Source organism: Nerophis ophidion, linkage group LG08, assembly GCF_033978795.1.
Source record: "Nerophis ophidion isolate RoL-2023_Sa linkage group LG08, RoL_Noph_v1.0, whole genome shotgun sequence".
Taxonomy (NCBI): domain Eukaryota; kingdom Metazoa; phylum Chordata; class Actinopteri; order Syngnathiformes; family Syngnathidae; genus Nerophis; species Nerophis ophidion.
In genome coordinates this window covers 15,231,307-15,249,554 of record NC_084618.1, presented here as the reverse complement: position 1 = coordinate 15,249,554, position 18,248 = coordinate 15,231,307, and the positions used below count along the sequence as shown (strand labels likewise).

At 38.9% G+C, this 18,248-nt stretch overlaps 1 protein-coding gene across 2 annotated transcripts in view; it reads right to left on the bottom strand.

Annotated features, from left to right (window-relative positions):
• Window positions 1–6,227, bottom strand: part of sbno1 (strawberry notch homolog 1 (Drosophila)) — a 64,866-nt gene extending 58,639 nt beyond the window's left edge. For both annotated transcript variants that reach the window (XM_061907813.1, XM_061907814.1), the window contains exon 1: window positions 5,902–6,227. The gene's annotated coding sequence lies outside the window, so the exon portion shown is untranslated. The remainder of the gene's footprint in view (window positions 1–5,901) is intronic.
• Between the last annotated feature and the right edge of the window lie 12,021 nt (window positions 6,228–18,248).

Here is an 18,248-nt window from a genome sequence, read left to right as displayed (position 1 = left end):
GGTAAGTGTTGATGATATTACTAGTTTACATATATTTGATCTATGGTATTTAAGTGTAATAGAGGTGTAATTTCTTGTTACTGTATGACTGGAAACTACTCCGGCAGACTTCAACTCAAGCTCGCTAGCTGTTCCTGTACTTGTTAAATGATTATGGGGCTAATATCTCAAGCAAGCTAGGTTTATTTACCGCCACAGTCTCATAATGAACCAAAATTGCTTCTCCGTTAGCCGCGATGCTAATTTTCTCTATGTTAAATCCCATTCATTTATGCCAACAATGTTAGCGATCCTCTGGGCTTCACGGTGGCAGAGGGGTTAGTTCGTCTGCCTCACAATACGAAGGTCCTGCAGTCCTGGGTTCAAATCCAGGCTCGGGATCTTTCTGTGTGGAGTTTGCATGTTCTCCCCGTGAATGCGTGGGTTCCCTCCGGGTACTCCGGCTTCCTCCCACTTCCAAAGACATGCACCTGGGGATAGGTTGATTGGCAACACTAAATTGGCCCTCGTGTGTGAATGTGAGTGTGAATGTTGTCTGTCTATCTGTGTTGGCCCTGCGACGAGGTGGCGACTTGTCCAGGGTGTACCCCGCCTTCCGCCCAATTGTAGCTGAGATAGGTGCCAGCGCCCCCCGCCAGCCCGAAAGGGAATAAGCTGTAGAAAATGGATGGATGGATGGATGTTAGCGATCCGAATTTACCTTTTTTGTGATGTGTAAAGTTCAACTAGCAAAATACTATATCAAAAGGTGTAGTTTCCTCCACCTTCTGTTCTGCTAGCCATTCTGTTGTCATACAAGAATGTAGGTTATGGTTTCATTTGGCATGCGTGCTAAATCTAACATCAGTGTTTTATAAGAATAAGTAAATACAAACCGAATAATGCCACGTACACCATCTGATATGTGGAGACATTTCACCCCAACCAATGTAGGCGGAGAGGCGGTGTACATGTGTAAATACTGTGCAAAGAGCGAGGTCAAAAATGGCACAAAGATGCAGCAGCATACAGACAAGTGCCCAATAATATATCATTATTGGAATTCCCATATATTCCCTTTAATTCCCGTGGACGGTATCCAACTTTGAATATTTAAAATATGGTCAATATTTCAAAACTTCCCGGAAACTTTCTGTAAATTTACCGAAAACTTTCCACCCCTTTGCAACTCTAGACATGAGTACTACTTGTGTTGTGGAAGGGAAATGTGAACGCTGTGATGAGTCTGTGAAATTAATATGTGCTTAAAATGAATTAAAAAAAGGTATATATTACATTTGGTTTTGAATGTGATTGTTTCTACATTACACATACAATGTACTTAAAGCTTGTACATAGAACGTTGAGGGAAGTTTTTAAAAGCGCTTTATAAGCGGAATGGAGCGACTTCCATCAATTCCATTGTTAGCTCACTTTTGCCAGCATTCATTTACGAGTTAAAATGAAAATGAGGAAAAACGTGTCTTCTTGTCTTATTTAAGGATTGTGAATGATAAGAGTTGCAAACAATGCAGTTCCCCTTTGATACATTTGTCACCATCTATTTCTAATTATAATTCTTATTACAGAAAAGGAACTGAATTTGGACAAATGTGTATTCATGCATTCATTCAAATTCAGTTTCGGTTGTGAAATAATAATTATTGTATTCATGAAACATTTCGGGTTTAGGTTCCCGGTTTGTTTAAATAATGCTAGCTAATAACTGCAATACCAGAAAGACCAAAGCAGTTTTTTGAGCAAACAGTTCAGACATATTAAATTTCAAAAAGTGTATTTTGGCACAATTTAAACAACTGTAGGTATGTATGTGTGTATTGACTGCTGGATGGATGGCCCTGCTGGTCACTCAAGGCATCTCACTCTTTATCGCACCATCTTAAGTAGTGACTGTACCACTATTTTCAGACTTCAACTGCGTTGTTTTCATCACCACTATACACCAATACTGATGACGTAGTTCTAGTTTATCCAGGACATCGCAATTTTCTGACTCACGTCACAAAGCTGTGCCCAAATTTTGCAAAGTCAACACGATTTTCAAAACTCTCCTGTGGTGAGTAAAATGTTCTTCTTTTCTGCGAGTCTGACAAATATCTTTTACAATACCCAAAAAGCAGTGAAGTTGTCACGTTGTGTAAACGGTAAATAAAAAGAGAATACAATGATTTGCAAATCCTTTTCAACTTATATTCAATTGAATAGACTGCAAAGACAAGATATTTCATGTTCCAACAGGAGAAACTTCATTTTTTTGCAAATAACCATGAACTTAGCATTTAACACATACCTAAATAAGAGTAAACAAAATAATGTAGAAGTGCTTAAATGAGGAATGACTGGACTCCATTTTGTAGCTACTTTTGTTTTAGCAAACATTTTTTTCCTAAAAATACGTCAACGAACTATGTCCAAACCAGCATAAGACCTAATATATTTAAATTGTCTAATAGAGAAGTTTAAGTTTATCATTAGCTTTCTTGCTAGCATCAACAACCAAAGAACGAGCTAGCTAACATGTCAGTGTGTTAACACCTGCTACTAAATGTTACGAATTTGTAATGCATTTGCATTTTAATATTTATTACTTGTTTTCAGTGGACATGTCTAATAATAATGGTTTCATGCCAATAAACACTTTTTTTTTAATACATTTTACACACGTACCCAACTAATGATAAAGTTGTAGCACACGTGGGATAAACAATTGAATATAAAAGTGCTTAAATGAGGAATGACAGGACTCCAATTTGGAGTTACTTTTGTTTTAGCAAACACTTTTTTTACCTAAAAATAAATACTTTCTTTTTACATTTTACACACATACCAAAATTATGATAAAGTTGTAGCACACGTGGGATAAACAATTGAATATATAAGTGCTAAAATGAGGACTGACCGGACTCCATTTTGTAGCTACTTTTGTTTTAGCAAATAATTTTTACCTAAAATATGCTACAAATAAATATTTTCTTTTAACATTTTACACCCATACCAAATAATGATAAAGTTGTAGCACACGTGGGATAAACAATTGAATATAAAAGTGCTTAAATGAGGAATGACAGGACTCCAATTTGGAGTTACTTTTGTTTTAGCAAACACTTTTTTTTTAACCTAAAAATAAATACTTTCTTTTTACATTTTACACACATACCAAAATTATGATAAAGTTGTAGCACACGTGGGATAAACAATTGAATATATAAGTGCTAAAATGAGGACTGACCGGACTCCATTTTTGTAGCTACTTTTGTTTTAGCAAAGAATTTTTACCTAAAAATATGCTACAAATAAATACTTTCTTTTAACATTTTACACCCATACCAAATAATGATAAAGTTGTAGCACACGTGGGATAAACAATTGAATATATAAATGCTTAAATGAGGAATGACCGAACTCCATTTTGTAGCTACTTTTGTTTTAGCAAACACCTTTTCACCTACAAGTATACCACATATAAATACTTCACACACATACCAAAATAATGATAAAGTTGTAGCACACGTGGGATAAACAATTGAATATCCATCCATCCATCCATTTTCTACCGCTTATTCCCTTTTTTTTTAGGGGTCGCGGGGGGCGCTGGCGCCTATCTCAGCTACAATCGGGCGGGAGGTGGGGTACACCCTGGACAAGTCGCCACCTCATCGCAAGGCACAATTGAATATCTAAATACTTAAATGAGGAATGACCGGACTCCATTTTGTAGCTACTTTTGTTTTAGCAAACACCTTTTTACCTACAAATATACCACAAATAAATACTTCACACACATACCAAAATAATGATAAAGTTGTGGCACACATGGTATAAACAATTGAATATATAAGTGCTTAAATGAGGAATGACTGGACTCCATTTTGGAGCTACTTTTGTTTTAGCAAACACCTTTTTACCTACAAATATACCACAAATAAATACTTCACACACATACCAAAATAATGATAAAGTTGTAGCACACGTGGGATAAACAATTGAATATATAAGCGCTTAAATGAGGAATGACCGGACTCCATATTGGAAATACTTTTGTTTTAGCAAACACTTTATACCTAAAAATAAATACTTTCTCTTTACATTTTACACACATACCAAAATAATGATAAAGTTGTAGCACACGTGGGGTAAACCATTGAATATATAAGTTCTTAAATGAGGAATGACTGGACTCCATTTTGGAGCTACTTTTGTTTTAGCAAACACCTTTTTACCTACAAATATACCACAAATAAATACTTCACACACATACCAAAATAATGATAAAGTTGTAGCACACGTGGGATAAACAATTGAATATATAAGTTCTTAAATGAGGAATGACCGGACTCCATTTTGGAGCTACTTTTGTTTTAGCAAACACCTTTTTACCTACAAATATACCACAAATAAATACTTCACACACATACCAAAATAATGATAAAGTTGTAGCACACGTGGGATAAACAATTGAATATATAAGTGCTTAAATGAGGAATGACCGGACTCCATATTGGAAATACTTTTGTTTTAGCAAACACTTTATACCTAAAAATAAATACTTTCTCTTTACATTTTACACACATACCAAAATAATGATAAAGTTGTAGCACACGTGGGGTAAACAATTGAATATATAAGTTCTTAAATGAGGAATGACTGGACTCCATTTTGGAGCTACTTTTGTTTTAGCAAACACTTTACACCTAAAAATAAATACTTTTTTTTTAACATCTGACACACAACAAAATAATGATAAAGTTGTAGCACACGTGGGATAAACAATTGAATATATAAGTTCTTAGATGATGAATGACCGGACTCCATTTTGGAGCTACTTTTGTTTTAGCAAACACTTTACACCAAAAAATACTTTTTTTTTAACATTTGACACACATAACAAAATAATGATAAAGTTGTAGCACACGTGGGATAAACAATTGAATATATAAGTTCTTAAATGAGGAATGACCGGACTCCATTTTGTAGCTACTTTTGTTTTAGCAAACACTTGTTTACCTACAAATAAATACTTTACACACATACCAAAATAATGATTAAGTTGTAGCACACGCGGGATAAGAGAGAGGGAAGAATGTAGTTTTTTGAAGCCTCACCATGACACAAAACACTACATTTTGACTAATCCATCCTGCATTGGATGAGGATCTGATGTACACCCGGCAAGGGTAAAAACCACACTGGAGGTCGGGGTCACTCTCCAAAGTGACCCAAAACAAGACACGTGCTTGCAACGTCCTACTCGCACTTCCGGCTTCCGCCGACAACGAGGCTGCACGAAGCCGGGCGGCACATTTTTAGTAATCATTGACAAACGTGCACGTCTACAAAGTCCACAAAGACCAGTTTCCCACTCACTTTTTGCGGCTTTTGTCGGCAGAGGGGTGTGGGGGGTCAGCATCGACCTGATCACGGTGACACGGCTCCGCCATGCTCGCCCGCAACAGAACCGAAAGCTAACCCCCGGATTGCACTTTCGCATTTTCACAAGACGTCGATATTCGGAATTAAAATAATAATAAAAAAAGGAACCAAACGGTATCATAATCGACCCGATACTGCTGGAGTCATTGTGTTAGCGAGGGTGAGAAACAACGTCAGCTTGCTTACATTCAAACCAATGAACATGAATCCCCTTTTAATTCAACTCAAACACGGCATGTTTAAAAATGGCATTTAAGAGCACTTAAACAGTTTAAAAGCCGATTTGGGCCTGACATGTTATGTCATTGCTGTTGCTAGCTAACGACTAGCAGCAAGCTAGCAGCGGCAGATGGCGAACGCAGCCTTTTAAAAAAAAATAAAAAGAAGAATAAAAAAAGAGGACAGTACGTCTTAGAGGGTGGTTAAGGCGGTCTGTTTAGTGTCCGTGCGAGCGTGAAGGCGCGCACTTACTTGGGCGGCGGTGTTGTCTTGTCCACTCCGCCGCTCTCACGCCATCTTTGTTTTTTTTTTTTTTAATCAAGCGCTCAGCCGCATGCCGGTCACGTGACGTCTAGGCCGCGAGCTGCCGCTCTTGTCGTCGCGGAGAAGCGCGGGGCTCCGGTCGGCGGCGGCGGAAGCGGCCGTTCGAGGCACCACGGGCCGCCCTCGGAGGACCAAACGTCGGCATAAAGGAGTGACGGCGCCCCTTTGATGCGTTTGGCGCCAACGACGAACATCGCACACAAGTCGGGCAGGTAGCGCCGCGTCACGTGACCCGCAGCCATCCCATGAGCGGAAGTGATGTCACGGGATAATTCTTCGTCGCTTCTTCTGCTTCCGGTTTTGGTTCAGCAACCGGAATAGTAACTTGTTTTTTTTATTGACCAAAAAAAAACATACATTTATAATTCATTTAAAAGTCAAGGCACTTTCTACGTCGAGGAAAGGAAACAAAAGCAAATACAAACGGAGTAATAATACTAAAAAATATGAAAAAGGAAGTGTCCGACAGCAACCCCGACGACAGGAAGTGTCCAACAGCAATGCATTTTTTATTGTATTTATTTACTTATTATTTTTTTATTGACCAACAAACATACATTTATAATTCGCTCAAAAGTCAAGGCACTTTCAACATCAAGGAAAGAAAAACAAAAGCAAATACAGATAAAGTAATAATACTAAAAAAATATGAAAAAGGAAGTGTCCAACAGCAACACCGAGGACAGGAAGTGTCCGACAGGGATATATTTTGATTGTATTTATTTATTTTTTATTGACCAACAAAAATACATTTATAATTCACACAAAAGTCAAAGCACTTTCAATATCAAGGAAAGGAAACAAAAGCAAATACAGATAGAGTAATAATACTAAAAAAATATGAAAAAGGAAGTGTCCAACAGCAACACCGAGGACAGGAAGTGTCCGACAGGGATATATTTTTATTTTATTTATTTATTTTTTTATTGACCAACAAAAATACATTTATAATTCACACAAAAGTCAAAGCACTTTCAATATCAAGGAAAGAAAACAAAAGCAAATACAGATAGAGTACTAATACTAAAAAATGTGAAAAAGAAAGTGTCCAACAGCAATACATTTTTTATTTTATTTATTTACTTGTTATTTTTTTATTGACCAACAAACATACATTTATAACTCACTCAAAAGTCAAGGCACTTTTAACATCAAGGAAAGAAAAACAAAAGCAAATACGGATAAAGTAATAATACTAAAAAAATATGAAAAAGGAAGTGTCCAACAGCAACACCGAGGACAGGAAGTGTCCGACAGAGATATATTTTTATTTCATCCATCCATCCATCCATTTTCTACCGCTTATTCCCTTTCGGGGTCGCGGGGGGCGCTGGCGCCTATCTCAGCTACAATCGGGCGGAAGGCGGGGTACACCCTGGACAAGTCGCCACCTCATCGCAGGGCCAACACAGATAGACAGACAACATTCACACTCACATTCACACACTAGGGCCAATTTTAGTGTTGCCAATCAACCTATCCCCATTTATTTTTTTATTTTTTTTTTATTGACCAACAAAAATACATTTATAATTCACACAAAAGTCAAAGCACTTTCAACATCAAGGAAAGGAAACAAAAGCAAATACAGATAGAGTACTAATACTACAAAAATATGAAAAAGGAAGTGTTCAATAGCAACACCGAGGACAGGAAGTGTCCGACAGGGATATATTTTTATTTTATTTATTTATTTTTTACTGACCAACAAAAATACATTTATAATTCACACAAAAGTCAAAGCACTTTCAATATCAAGGAAAGGAAACAAAAGCAAATACAGATAGAGTACTAATACTAAAAAATGTGAAAAAGGAAGTGTCCAACAGCAATACATTTTTTATTTTATTTATTTACTTGTTATTTTTTTATTGACCAACCAACATACATTTATAATTCACCCAAAAGTCAAGGCACTTTCAGCATCAAGGAAAGAAAAAAAAAAGCAAATACGGATAAAGTAATAATACTAAAAAAATATGAAAAAGGAAGTGTCCAACAGCAACACCGAGGACAGGAAGTGTCCGACAGAGATATATTTTTATTTTATTTTTTTATTTTTTATTTTTTTATTGACCAACAAAAATACATTTATAATTCACACAAAAGTCAAAGCACTTTCAACATCAAGGAAAGGAAACAAAAGCAAATACAGATAGAGCAATAATACTAAAAAAAATATGAAAAAGGAAGTGTTCAACAGCAACACCGAGGACAGGAAGTGTCCGACAGCCATATTTATTTATTTATTTATTTATTTTAATTTTATTTTTTTATCGACCAATAAACATACACTTATAATTCACTCAAAAGTCAAGGCACTTTCAACATCAAAGGGAAACAAAAGCAAATACATATAGAGTAATAATACTAAAAAATATATGAAAAAGGAAGTGTCCAACAGCAACACCGAGACAGGAAGTGTCCAACAGCAACATTTTTTATTTAATAATTTTTTTTATTGACCAAAAAACATACATTTGAAACCCGCACAAAAGTCAAGGCACTTTCCACATCAAGGAAAGGAAACAAAAGCAAATACAGATAGAGTAATAATACTACAAATCCTCCCCCAGAAGATTTATTTGCGATTTTCACATCCAAATATTGAAGATCTTTGCTCCTTCTCAACTCTGTGGTAATATTCTTTTCACAAAATACAACCAAGAGTATGTTAATATTAAATTTGACTTGTGAAAAGTAATCCCCCCATTCCCATTTCCAACAGTCCACTGATTTGAGCAGGAAAACTCTGAACACCATCATTGTTTTCTACCTGTCAACTGCCAGTGATTTTCAACCACTGTGTCGCGGCACACTAGTGTTCCGTGATATATTGTCTGGTGTGCCGTGGGAAATTATGCAAATGTGCTTACTGGTCCCAAAAATACTTTTTGCTAATTAATAATCATAATAATGTGCCGTTGTCTAGTGCCTGTGCTGTGTAGCGCTTGGCAGGGTAATCTTGTAATACTCCATAGCAGTAGGTAGCAGCAGGTAGTTCATTGCTTTGTAGAAGTGGGAACGCGTTGAGGATGGTTAGTCGTGATCTCAATATGCAGAGCACAGCGGGAGACAGTGTGCAGGTAAAAAGGTATGTAACACTTAAACCCAAAATGAACAAAAAGGCACTAAAACAGGGGCACTCACACTTTTTCTGCAGGCGAGCTACTTTTCAATTGACCAAGTCGAGGAGATCTACCTCATTCCTATTTATAATCTACATTTATTTATTTATGAAAGAGACATTTTTGTAATGGTGTTTAATGATAATACAAGCATGTTTAACACACATAGATTCCTTTCTTTTATGAAGACAAGAATATAAGTTGGTGTATTACCTGATTCTGATGACTTGCATTGATTGGAATTAGACAGTGGTGCTGATAACGTCCGCATTTTCAAATGGAGGAAAAAAAAAAGTCCTCCTTTCTGTCCAATACCACATGAAAGTGGTTGGTTTTGGCATCTCATTTGTCCAACTTGCATACTCGTTTTCAAACACTTTGTTATGAGAGTAGCATATGTGTGTGGCCCTTTAATGTCTGGCACCAGGTGAGTGACGTCAGTGACTGTGCGGGTGGGCAAGCAAGTGAGAAAGCGGTCGCTGAGGGCGGGGGAGAAATACATTGGCATCAAACTCAGTAGCTTGCTAGCTTGTGCACGCTAGCTTTCTGAGACTCTTATTTTGTTAGCACAGGCAGGATGAAACAGCTCTTTTATGGTGAAGACAGGAACTGTGCAGTCGGTCTTTAGAGTTTTGACTCTAGAAATAAAATGTGTTTCTCTGCGTCCGCCCTGTTAGTGATTTTTTTCTTAAATATGAGCTCGCAGGAGCCAGCGTCATCTCACAAGATCCTCGGGTGCCGAGAATGTCAAACAACTGACGAAAGTGAAGTCTTGGTATGATTGATGATTGCTCATTTTTATGTCTATTTTTTAATGCCTGGCTTGAGATCGACTGACACACCCTCCGAGATCGACCAGTCGATCGCGATCGACGTGATGCCCACCCCTGAACAAAAGTAAAACTGAACTGGCTAAAAAGTCAACAAAAACAGAATGCTGGACGACAGCAAAAACTTACAGCGTGTGGAGCAAAGAAGGCATTGTCACGACAAATTTCTCCCCCACTCCCCATTTACTTCCGGGGTCACATTTCCTCTTACGTCATCCCATAGCTTGTGTTTGTAAAAAATTTTATTTTTTATTTATTTAAATTTTTTATAATATAGTGTTAACAAAACGTCTGTATCAATCGGACAAATTAACTTGAGGATATTCCTGACTGAACGCACATTGGACATATGTGGAAAGGAATAACAGTGTAATTCAGTTTTTTTTTAGTTCTCTGTGTAAGTGAACTAAATTAAAATGACATTTATGTGAATTTCAATCAATCAATCAATGTTTACTTATATAGCCCTAAATCACTAGTGTCTCAAAGGGCTGCACAAACCACTACGACATCCTCGGTAGGCCCACATAAGGGCAAGGAAAACTCACACCCAGTGGGACGTCGGTGACAATGATGACTATGAGAACCTTGGAGAGGAGGAAAGCAATGGATGTCGAGCGGGTCTAACATGATACTGTGAAAGTTCAATCTATAATGGATCCAACACAGTCGCGAGAGTCCAGTCCAAAGCGGATCCAACACAGCAGTGAGAGTCCCGTTCACAGCGGAGCCAGCAGGAAACCATCCCAAGCGGAGGCGGATCAGCAGCGCAGAGATGTCCCCAGCCGATACGCAGGCAAGCAGTACATGGCCACCGGATTGGACCGGACCCCTTCCACAAGGGAGAGTGGGACATAGAAGAAAAAGAAAGGAAACGGCAGCTCAACTGGTCTAAAAAGGGAGTCTATTTAAAGGCTAGAGTGTACAAATGAGTTTTAAGGTGAGACTTAAATGCTTCTACTGAGGTGGCATCTCGAACTGTTACCGGGAGGGCATTCCAGAGTACTGGAGCCCGAAATGAAAAAGCTCTATAGCCCGCAGACTTTTTTTGGGGATTTGGAAATCACTAATAAGCCGGAGTCCTTTGAACGCAGATTTCTTGCCGGGACATATGGTACAATACAATCGGCAAGATAGGATGGAGCTAGACCGTGAAGTATTTTATACGTAAGTAGTAAAACCTTAAAATCACATCCATCCATCCATTTTCTACCGCTTATTCCCTTATTGGGTCGCTGGCGCTGCCACACCAAATTTCTTCCCCCCTACAAAAACCTTCCGCCCCCATTTACTTCCGGGGTCATGATTAATTAATACAGACGTTTTTTGTTAACGCTATATTATAAAAAAAAATGTAAAAAAACAATTTACAAACACAAGCTATGGGATGACGCATTTACTTCCGGGGTCACGTTTCCTTTTATGTCATCCCATAGCTTGTGTTTGTAAATTGTTTTTTTTAAATTTTTTTGTAATATAGCGTTAACAAAACGTCTGTATTTTTATAATATAGCGTTATAATTTTATAATATAGCGTTAACAAAACGTCTGACCCCGGAAGTAAGTGGGGGGGAAGGTTTTTGTAGGGAGAAGAAATTTGGCTTGACAGCGCCTATCTCAGCTACAATCGGGCGGAAGGCGGGGTATACCCTGGACAAGTCGCCACCTCATCGCAGGGCCAACACAGATAGACAGACAACATTCACACACTAAGGCCCATTTAGTGTCGCCAATCAACCTATCCCCAGGTGCATGTCTTTGGAAGTGGGTTTAATTTTTTTTAGTTTCAGTCGGTAAGGTTTATTCAGGTGTACTGGAGAGGAGGCTTCGCCGGATAGTCGAAACCTCGGATTCAGGAGGAACAGTGTGGTTTTCGTCCTGGTCGTGGAACTGTGGACCAGCTCTATACTCTCGGCAGGGTTTTTGAGGGTGCATGGGAGTTTGCCCAACCAGTCTACATGTGCTTTGTGGACTTGGAGAAGGCATTGGACCGTGTCCCTCGGGAAGTCCTGTGGGGAGTGCTCAGAGAGTATGGGGTACCGGACTGTCTTATTGTGGCGGTCTCCTCCCTGTATGACCAGTGTCAGAGCTTGGTCCGCATTGCTGGCAGTAAGTCGGACACGTTTCCAGTGAGGGTTGGACTCCGCCAAGGCTGTCCTTTGTCACCGATTCTGTTCATAACTTTTATGGACAGAATTTCTAGGCGCAGTCAAGGCGTTGAGGGGTTCCGGTTTGGTGGCCACGGGATTAGGTCTCTGCTTTTTGCAGATGATGTGGTCCTGATGGCTTCATCTGACCGGGATCTTCAGCTCTCACTGGATCGGTTCGCAGCCGAGTGTGAAGCGACCGGAATGAGAATCAGCACCTGCAAGTCCGAGTCCATGGTTCTCGCCCGGAAAAGGGTGGAGTGCCATCTCCGGGTTGGGGAGGAGACCCTGCCCCAAGTGGAGGAGTTCAAGTACCTAGGAGTCTTGTTCACGAGTGGGGGAAGAGTGGATCGTGAGATCGACAGGCGGATCGGTGCGGCGCCTTCAGTAATGCGGACGTTGTACCGATCCGTTGTGGTGAAGAAGGAGCTGAGCCGGAAGGCAAAGCTCTCAATTTACCGGTCGATCTACGTTCCCATCCTCACCTATGGTCATGAGCTTTGGGTCATGACCGAATGGATAAGATCACGGGTACAAGCGGCCGAAATGAGTTTCCTCCGCCGTGTGGCGGGGCTCTCCCTTAGAGATAGGGTGAGAAGCTCTGCCATCCGGGAGGAACTCAAAGTAAAGCCCCTGCTCCTTCACATCGAGAGGAGCGAGATGAGGTGGTTCGGGCATCTGGTCAGGATGCCACCCGAACGCCTCCCTAGGGAGGTGTTTAGGGCACGTCCAGCTGGTAGAAGGCCACGGGGAAGACCCAGGACACGTTGGGAAGACTATGTCTCCCGGCTGGCCTGGGAACGCCTCGGGATCCCCCGGGAAGAGCTAGACGAAGTGGCTGGAGATAGGGAAGTCTGGGCTTCCCTGCTTAGGCTGCTGCCCCCGTGACCCGACCTCGGATAAGCGGAAGATGATGGATGGATGGAGTTTCAGTCGTTGTTTATACGTCAGCACTCATGTTTCCCATAAAAGGCAACATGAGTGACACAAATTTGTGGTTTGCTTTAAAGATGTGATTTTTGGTTTTACACTGTATGAACAAAAATTTGAAAAATAATTCTACCTTTGCAACCTCATTATTTCATTGGCTAAGTTTTATATTCATAAATGTAAGTTTCTATCTTTTGTGCCTTTAAAAAAGATTTTGAACTTTGCATTAAAACACTCTCTACCTCTAACAACAAAAAAGCTGCGAAAACGATGATGCTGCGTTCCAAATTTAAGTTGTTTAATGAATCTGAATTAGCCTATGGCTTTGCACTTTGTTTATTATATATATATTTTTTTGTATTCTATTTTTATTATTTTGAATTTACAACCCCCTGGCACTGTTTTGTACTGTTTTCATAATGTTTTATATTGTTGTTTGACTTACTGTTTGTAATTGTTGAAATTAACAGGTGCCGGTCATATTATTAGAATATCATGAAAAAGTTGATTTATTTCATTAATTCCATTTAGAAAGTCAAACTTGTAGAATGTATACATTCATTCCAAACAGACTGATACATTTCAAGTGTTTTTTTTTTTTGCTAAAAAGGAGATGACTATAGCTGACAACCAATGAAAACCCTAAATTCAACATCTCAGAAAATTAGAATATGGTGAAAAGGTTGGATATTGAAGACACCTGGTGCCACACTCTAATTAGCTAACTCAAAACACCTGGAAAAGCCTTTAAATGGTCTCTCGTTTTGATTCTGTATGACACACAATCCTGGGGAAGACTGCTGACTTGACAACTGTCCAAAAGATGACCATTGATACTTTAAAGAAGGAGGGCAAGACACAAAAGGTCATTGCCAAAGAGGTTGGATGTTCCCAGAGCTCTGTGTCCAAGCACATTAATAGCGAGGCGAAGGGAAGACAAAGATGTGGTAGAAAAAAGTGTACAAGCAAGAGGGATAACCGCGCCTTGGAGAGGATTGTCAAACAAAACCGATTCAAAAATGTGGGGGAGATCCACAAAGAGTGGACTGCAGCTGGAGTCAGTGCTTCAAGAACCACCACGCACCGACGTATGCAAGATATGGGCTTCAGCTGTCGCATTCCTTATGTAAAGCCACAATGAATAAGAGACAACGTCAAAAGCGTCTCGCCTGGGCTCAAGACAAAAAGGACTGGACTGCTGCTGAGTGGTCCAAAGTTATGTTTTCAGATGAAAATACATTTTGTATCTCCTTTGGAAATCAAGGTCCCAGAGTCTGGAGGAAGACAGGAGAGGCACAGAATCCACGTTGCCTGAAGTCCAGTGTCAAATTTCCACTGGGGTGCCATGTCATCTGCTGGTGTTGGTCCACTGTGTTTCCTGAGGTCTAGGGTCAATGCAGCAGTCCACCAGGAAGTTTTAGAACACTTTATGCTGACCAATTTTATGGAGGTGAAGATTTCATTTTCCAACATGACTTGGCACCTGCACACAGTGCCAAATCTACCAGTACCTGGTTTAAGGACCATGGTATCCCTGTTCTTGATTGGCCTGCAAACTCACCTGAACTACTAAATTACTAGTTTGTAAACCTCTAATAAGAAATTCTAGTTGGCAAAAAGGAACTAAAATTAATAACAAAATATATAATTTTTATTTAATAAAGAAATCTTTGAAGGCTGTCCCATATAACACATATGGAAAATGGGAGGACTTTTTTGACTGCCCGTTGCCGTGGGATGCCATATTCAAACTAATCTACAAAACTACTATCGATGTGCAAAACCGTTATTTTCAAATTAAAATTATTTATAACTTCTTACCCAGGGGGAAAATGTTAAAACTATGGAATATGACTGAGTCAGACGATTGCCGCTTTTGCTGTCAGGAATCTGAATCCACCCTGCATTTGTTTTGGTATTGTCATATTGTGTCTTCTTTTTGGGGGGAAGTTGAAAAAACGTGTTCAAGGATTGGTTTGTTTATGAAGCTTGATATAGTTTCTGTTATATTAGGAGAGTTTATTGACAAGCATGACTCAGTCAATTTAATTATAGTACTTGGTAAAAGGTTTATTTTTAAGGCCAAAAATAGATATTCACTTAGTATTACTTTCTTTAAAACATTTATTCAGTATTTTTTAACTTTAGAAAGATACATGATTGACAACGATAATGATGCCCGAAAACATGAAACAAGATGGGAAATCCTTAAAGGCTTATTATGAAAATGTAATAATGTTTATAGATATGCAACAACAGCAACATATATGCTATCTGTTGTTGTGTTCCCTATTTTTGAGTGTACAAAATGAAGGTGTGTGTTGAATCTGACTTGGACATAATATGGACTATACACAAATGCTTTTTATGAAAATGTAATTTTGTTTATAACTTATATGCAATCTGTTGTTTCCCTAATTTTTGTTGTTGTACATGGATGAGGGTGTGTGTTGCTGAGGCCCACTTTGACATTGTCTGGACTGGACCTGGTTTTAAAAACCTTTTAGACAAGTCTAATTCCATTAACAACCTGGTCTGATGAAGATAAGGTTATTTTTTTATTTTATATTTTTTTAATAAAATAAAATGAGATTAAAAAAAAAGGAAAACAATGAAATTTTTTGGGGATAAAAAAGAAAGTAAAATCATATAAAACAATTACATAAAAAATAGTAATTAATGATGGTGTTAGTGGACCGGCGGCACACACAATCATGTGTGTTTCAGGGACTGTGTCCCTTGCAGAATGTGTTATATATGTTGTGGGAACCAGCATTTTGGTAGCCGAAAGAAACAAACCTTTTTTGTGTGAGTGGGTGTGGCTGGGTGTGAATGGGGGAGGGAGGGGTTTTCTTTGGGGGGTTGATGCACTGATGGAAAGTGTATCTTGTGTGTTTTTGTGTTGATCTAATAAAAAATAAAAAAAAACTCACCTGACCTTAACCCCATAGAAAAGCTATGGGGTATTGTGAAGCGGAAGATGCGAGATGCCAGACCCAACAATGCTGAAGAGCTGAAGGCCACTATTAAAGCAACCTGGGCTCTCATAACACCTGAGGAGTGCAACTGACTGGTCGACTTTATGCCACGCCGTATTTCTGCAGCAATTCAGGCAAAAGGAGCTGCAACTAAGTATTGATTGCCGTACATGCTGAAACTTTCCATGTTCATACTTTTCAGTTGGCCCACATTTCTAAAAAATATTTTTTGGTACTAGTCGTAACTAATATTCTAATTTTCTGAGATACCGAATTTGGGATTTTCAGTAATTGTCAGTACTAGTCATCAAAATTTAAAGAAATAAACATTTCAAATATATCACTATGTGTGTAATGAATTGATATAATATGTAAGTTTCACGTTCCGAATATAATTACTGAAATAAATCAACTTTTTCATGATATTCTAATAATATGAACAGCACCTGTATAAATAAACATAAAAAAAAAAAAAAAGAAACATGAGTGACATAAGAGGAAACATGACCCCAGAAGTAAATGGGGGGCAAGAAATTTGATTGATTGATTGATTGATTGATACTTTTATTAGTACATTGCACAGTTCAGTACATATTCCGTACAATTGACCACTAAATGGTAACACCCCAATAAGTTTTTCAACTTGTTTAAGTCGGGGTCCACGTTAATAAATTCATGGTACAAATATATACTATCAACATAATACAGTCATCACACAAGTTAATCATCATAGTATGTATATTGAATTATTTACATTATTTACAATCCGGGGGGTGGGATGAGGAGCTTTGGTTGATATCAGAACTTCAGTCATCAACAGAGAAATGTGGACATTGAAACAGTGTAGGTCTTATTTAGTAGGATATGTACAGCCAGCAGAGAACATAGTGAGTTCAGATAGCATAAGAACAAGTATATACATTAGAAGTACATTTGAGTTGTTTATAATCCGGGGAGATGGGATGTAAATGGAGGAGGGTATTAGTAAAGTGTTGAAGTTGCCTGGAGGTGTTGTTTTAGAGCGGGTTTGAAGCGTGACGGCATCCACAAAGTACATGACGATCAACAATGTCCCCACAAAGAAGGATAGTGTACGCACAACTGAAATAGTCTTGATTGCCAAAACAAAGCACTCAAAGGAAGGCGTGAAGCTGCTACAACAGGGGTCGGGAACCTTTTTGGCTGAGAGAGCCATAAAAGCCAAATATTATAAAATGTATTTCTGTGAGAGCCATATAATATTTTTTTAACACTGAATACAACTAAATGCGTGCATTTTTTAAGTAACATTGTTATTCTGAGGCTAACCAATAATAAATAAAATACTTCTTAATTTGACTTCTTGAACTGTTAGGATACAAAACAGATCGATGGATTAAAATGCATGAGAAGTGAAGTGATCTATATTTATATAGCGCTTTTCTCTAGTGACTCAAAGCGCTTTACATAGTGAAACCCAATGTTTTAAAGTTACATTTAAACCAGTGTGGGTGGCACTGGGAGCAGGTGGGTAAAGTGTCTTGCCCGAGGACACAACGGCAGTGACAAGAATGGCGGAAGCGGGAATCGAACCTGCAACCCTCAAGTTGCTGGCATGGCCGCTCTACCAACCGAGCTATGCCGCCCTGAGAATTTTTTATATTTTCAATGTTGTTTTTAACACTTTAACACGTACCAGGATGGACCGCTCGCCTGTATCGATTGGGGACATCTCTACGCTGCTGATCCGCCTCCGCTTGAGATGGTCTCCTGTGGACGGGACTCTCGCTGCTGTCTTGGATCCGCTTTGGACTAAACTCTCGCGGCTGTGTTGGAGCCACTATGGATTGAACTTTCACAGTATCATGTTAGACCCGCTCGACATCCATTGCTTTCGGTCCCCTAGAGGGGGAGGGGGTTGCCCACATCTGAGGTCCTCTCCAAGGTTTCTCATAGTCAGCATTGTCACTGGCGTCCCACTGGATGTGAATTCTCCCTGCCCACTGGGTGTGAGTTTTCCTTGCCCTTTTGTGGGTTCTTCCGAGGATGTTGTAGTCGTAATGATTTGTGCAGTCCTTTGAGACATTTGTGATTTGGGGCTATATAAATAAACATTGATTGATTGATTGATTGATTTACGTGGACCCCTTATTCGGGTGCTAGCATTTAGTGGTCAATTTGACGGAATATGTACTGTAATGTGCAATCTACTAATAAAAGTTCCAATCAATCAATCAATCAATCAATCAATCAATGTTTATTTATATAGCCCCAAATCACAAA